At 36.5% G+C, this 5,714-nt stretch overlaps 1 pseudogene; it reads left to right on the plus strand.

Moving 5' to 3' along the window:
- Positions 1 to 3,207: 3,207 nt before the first annotated feature.
- Positions 3,208 to 5,497, plus strand: LOC148005909 (large ribosomal subunit protein eL8 pseudogene; annotated as a pseudogene).
- The last annotated feature ends 217 nt before the right edge of the window (positions 5,498 to 5,714 follow it).

The following is a 5,714-nucleotide window of genomic DNA, read 5'->3' on the forward strand; positions in this document are numbered from 1 at the left end:
TGGGTTTTTTGGGGGGTGAGGGTAGGGTGGGGGTAAGTGGGGGTGGGGGAGACTTTTAATAACTGCTTCTATTTCTTTAGGAGTTATGGGAAAATTTAGATGGTTTATCTGATCCTGATTTAACTTTTTAAAAATTTTTTTTCTTTTCTTTTTTTCGGAGCTGGGGACCAAACCCAGGGCCTTGTGCTTGCTAGGCAAGCGCTCTACCACTGAGCTAAATCCCCAACCCCTCTGATTTAACTTTGATTTCTGGTATCTGTCTAGAAAGTTGTTCATTTCATTCAGATTTTCAGGTTTGTTGAGTATATGGTTTTGTAGTAAGACCTGATGGTTATTTTTAATTTCCTCAGATTCTGTTTTGTTTCCCTTTTCATTTCTTATTTTCCTAATTAGGATATTTGCTCTGTACCTGCTTGTTACTCTGGCTAAGGGTTTATCTATCTTGTTAATCTCCTCAAAGAACCATCTCTGGGTTTTGTTGATTTTTTTGAATAGTTCTTTTTGTTTCTACTTGGATGATCAGCCCTGAGTTTAATTATTTCCTGCCTTCTACTCCTCTTGGGTTTTTGCTTCTTTTTGTTCTAGAGCTTAGGTGTGCTGCCAAGCCAGTAGTGTATGCTCTCTCCAGTTTCCTTTTGGAGGCACTCGGAGCTATGAGTTTTTTCTCTTAGCACTGCTTTCATCGTGTCCCATATGTTGTGCCTTCATTTTCATTAAATTCTAAAAAGTCTTTTATTTCTTTCTTTTTCTTCCTTGACCAAGTTATCATTGAGTAGAGCATTGTTTAACTTCCATGTGTAAGTGGGCTTTCTGTCTTTTTTGTTGTTTTAAAGACAAGCCTTAGTCTATGGTCATCTGGTAGGATGTATGGTATTATTTCAATCTTCTTGTATCTGTTGAGGCCTGTTTTCTGACAGATTATGTGGTCAATTTTGGAGAAGGTATTTCTAGCAGGCCAGGTGCTGCAAGACAGTGCACATTATGGTAAGACTAATAAATTCCATGATCGTGGACCCACTTTTGCACTTTTCTAACGGTAAAGAAATTCCTTAGTCAGGAACTATACTGTTTGAAATACCATGATAGTGGATAAGGCATTCTGTAAGTCCATGGATAGTGTTTTTGCTAGAAGCATTTCTTGCAGGAATGGAAAAATATATAGCCAGTATAGTTTTTACCTTTAGAATAAGATAATGGTGAAAATACAAATAATAGTATCAACAATATATTCTGACATATAAGAAACTTAAAAACTGCAAATATCATTTTTTGTTTTATCTAAAATCATTACCTGACAATATCTCTTTTCCCTCCATAAGTCCAACCTTCTTAAACTTTACCTTTGAAACTTGAAAATAAGAATTTTATAGAAGGGGTCCAGGAAAGACTTAAAAATCTTTCTTTTTCTACACAATAAAATAACTGGATTCTAATTAATGTAGAATTTTAAATTCAATTTAAATTAACTACATTCACAGAGCCAATCTTTCTCCCTCACAATTGTTCCCTCTAAAATACATTGCCTCTTTTTCTTCAACCATTGTTATTATATATAAAGTAATAATCATACGACCTATTTGTTTTAGTTCAGTGTTGTCCGAATGGCTCACATGCAGTATTAAATAGCTAATTTCAGCGTTCATCCTTAAGCCATAGCCAATTAACCCTCTCTCTGCAGTCACTATGGTTTTTAGTTCTTTATCTAGATGTGGGGGTCACATAAAACTCCTCCATCTATATGGGGCAATAATCTAGTATTAGACTTCTTTAGGTCTCATTTGGGCTTCCATATGTTGCGATTTCATGGATTTAATGCCTTTGTCATAATTTAAAGGCACAACCCAATGGCCAACTTCCTATTGCTCTGTTTCCTTCAATCTTTCTGCCCATCTTATACAATGTTCTGCTTTGAATGTAGTTGTGCTATAGAGTTATCAAATGAGCCCGGGAACACTACAGTCAGATCTTCTATTTTGACCCTGAAATGATCTCATTTAAAAAAAGAGAATAAAAGTCAATTCCTGTGATGAGGTTTGAGGTTGGCATTTACTGTGGATATAACAAAAATGAGGTTAAGACTGTACACTTTTAGGAGAATGTTGGAAGTGAATTCTCCTCTAAGATTCATGGATTTGCAGGCATATGTTTTTGGGAAGGTTTACAGTACAGCATATTTCCCTCCTCTTAGAGAGGTTTGAGTTCAATTAGAGAGCTGTTTGTTACAATCAAATATGCATATCCCAACTGCAAATTTAGAGATATCTATCCATTTGGATATATCATAGATGAAGAGGACTTTTATTATTTTTTCCCTTAACAACTTGTGTTTACTTTTTACAATTTTCTTCACTAATTTCCATAGTGGTTGCACTATTCTGCATGGTCACCAACAGTGAGAAAGGGTTCCTCTTTCACCCCATTCTCACTAGCATTTGTTTATCAGTTGCCTAGTTGATTTCATCCATTACCTTTGAGACTGTAGCAAGATGAAATTTCAAAGTTGTTTTGAATTTGTATTACTTAATTGGTAAGGGCAATGACTTTAAAATAGTTCCTATGAATTTTTCATTCTTATTTTGGAAAGTCACCATTGAAGTCTATAGACCCTTTTTGATTGTGCTGTTTGTTTTCTGAATCTTGGATATTGAGTTCTTTGCATATTATTGACGTTAAATCTATGTGAAGTACATATCTATTTAAATCCTTTCCCCTCAGAGTTTCCTTTTTACTTTATTGATCACCATTACACAAAAGCTTTTTTGTTTTATAAGTTTCTTTCCTGTCAGGGATAGCTTTAATCCCTGAACATTGGTTCCTATTTTGACAGCTCTTTCCTATGTGTATATCTTTGTAATGTGCTTCCTGTTTTACTCTAGCAATTTCAGATTGAGACCCTAGGTCCAATATGAGTAAGCTATTATAGAGTGAAACATAGGCTATAGTTTGGTGATTGTAATCTATGTTTAGTGTTTGTAGAAATACTGATATATGACTTCTGACCATGAAAAATTAAGAACCATTCATCTGCCATTGGCCACAAATACATGCCCTGATATTCAAAAACTATCCTGCACAGTTCGAACAAAATCCTAAATATTCACATCCTTCACCTTTATATTTTATGAAAATTTTTAAGTAAAATCTGTTCTTTTTTTTCCCACCATCCTATTAAAAGCTCAGAGCAGCTCTTTCCTCCAGCAGAGCAAGATGCTTAAAGGAAAGAAGGCCAAGGGGAAGAAGGTGGTCCCGGCCACTGCCATCCTCAAGAAACAGGCCAAAAAGGTGGTCAATCCTTTGTTTGAGAAAAGGCCCAAGTACTTCAGCTTTGGCCAGTTCATCCAGCCCAGAGGAGACTTAGCACGCTTCGTTAAATGCCCCCCCTACATCAGGCTGCATCAGCAAAGAGCAATCTTCTATAAGCGACTCAAACTACCTCCTGCCATTAACCAGTTCACCCAGGCCCTGGACAGGCAGTGACTCAGCTGCTTAAGCTTGCCCACAAGTGCAGGCCAGAGACAAAGCAGGAGAAGAAGCAAAGTCTACTGGCCCGCGCTGAGAAGAAAAACGCTGGCAAAGGGGAAGTCCCACTAAGACCACCTGTTCTCCAAGCAGGGGTCAATACAGTCACCACCTTGGTGGAGAACAAGAAGGCTTAGCTGGTGGTAATTGCTCATGATGTAGACCCCATTGAGCTGGTAGTTTTCCTGCCTGCCCTATGTTGAAAGATGCGGGTGCCCTAGTGCATCATCAAGGGAAAGGCCAGGCTGGGGACGCCTGGTCCACAGGAAAACATGCATCACTGTTGCCTTCACACAGGTTAACTCGGAAGACAAGGGTGCTCTGGCTAAGATGGTGGAAGCTATTAGGACCAATTATGACAGATATGACGAGATCTGCCACCACTGGGGAGGCAACGTCCTGGGTCCTAAGTCTGTGACTCGCATTGACTTGCTGGAAAAGGCAAAGGCTAAAGAACTCGTCACTAACCTGGGTAAATGTACACTAAGTTTTCTGTACATAAATATAATTACAATTTTAAAAAAAAACCTCAGAGCAAAGGCAATTGTTTTTTACATATGTGGTCCACTGTAGTATTTGGTAGGAGAAGATCATCATTCTCCAGTATGCTACATTATAATTGCCAAATACACAACTTTATCATGCAGCCAAATTATTTTATCACATTGGAGTTGTTAACAAAGTCTTTGCTTTGTTTTGTGTGTCTCGTTGAAAGGAAAGGAAAAATTCTCTTTATTCCAAATAGAAAATAGGCTGTAGTTGGCAGAAGACTTAAAGAATACACTATGTACTTACATTAGTTTCTTGTGCTACCATGAGAAAGGCATGAGTCAGGCACTTTGAGAAGGTAACAGCAATTATATACCAATGCAATACCCAAGAACCTAGGGAAATTTGATCATTTGATCTTGCTCTTTTCTCTTAGCCACTCTGCCACTAGGGAGTGAAGCATATGAATTTAGGCCAATATTAAATGACTATATGTTGTTCTATATGCCCATATGTTTAGGTACAAGAATGGTTATTATATTTATACAAAGGTAAAAGCCACTAATCTGAAAAATGATTTTTCTTCATAATGTTAACTGATAACATTAGCAATTTATGATATATGAATTTTGCTATAGTATTGGTGAGCATGATACATTTATCTGTTGACTGCTAGAATCTGGAAAACAGAAACTTCCTTATCTATTTTATAAATAATATACAGAAATAATGATCGAGATAAATGTACTGAAGAGAAAATAGTTGATGTGCTTAAGGTTAGTAACTCAAAATTATGTCTTCCTAATTACATGGCAACGAATTCTTTTCTAAGCTACAGACAATCTGATATAAACCTGGCAGAATATTCTGGGCCACTAAGAAACTATTCTGCAATTCAGTATAATGCCACAGTCCACTGAGTGTCTAGGCCACCCAGAAATAATGTACAGCTTATTGCTTATTAAAGTATATTGCCATTTACTTTGACCCTTGACAAACTCTATTCTTCAAGGTTTTTTCTCTGCCTTCCTTTTCCCCTCTTGACAGGTAATGATTTCAAAAGATCTATTAGATATTATATGCATAATGAAAGTGCAAAGCTTCCTGTCTGGTGCAATAGACTGCATTTTTATTTGAAGCCTCAAAGTTATCCTGTGTCATAGGTACCCGGAAGGTCAGTGAGGACAGAGATCGTTTCCTGTCTCATTTCTCTAGCAGATATTGGCAAAGCTACTTGGTTAATACAGAATAGTTTTTCTTTCATTATTTTTTTTACTCTTTATCTTGAAGGTCAGAATCTTCTTCATAGCGTTAGGTCAATATGTTCTGTATTCTGATGGGTTCCATTCTACTCATTGTCATGCATTTTGTAAGCTTGCAGTAATAGAGAATAATAAAAATTGGCTCATTAATTCTTTTTTCTTTGTAAAAAGACATCATGTTAAATGTAAACTCTCAAAAGATGATGATTTTTAAGCAGCTGCCCTGAGTATATACCTAAGTCTCTTCCATACACGTATCTTTTAAGTAGCAAGCACCACAATATAGACACCATTTTGTTTATTTCTTACTGTAATGAAATTTTTCCTTTAAAATTATGAATAGCAATCATCATTATTTTAATTCCTATGGGAACTTTTGCCACACCAATTGATGCACCAATCTGTACTAGCATGTTCCCTAAAATTATTTAGTTTTCCTACACA

Source organism: Rattus norvegicus, chromosome 5 (assembly GCF_021556685.1).
Source record: "Rattus norvegicus strain SHRSP/BbbUtx chromosome 5, alternate assembly SHRSP_T2T, whole genome shotgun sequence".
NCBI classification, from domain to species: Eukaryota; Metazoa; Chordata; class Mammalia; order Rodentia; family Muridae; genus Rattus; species Rattus norvegicus.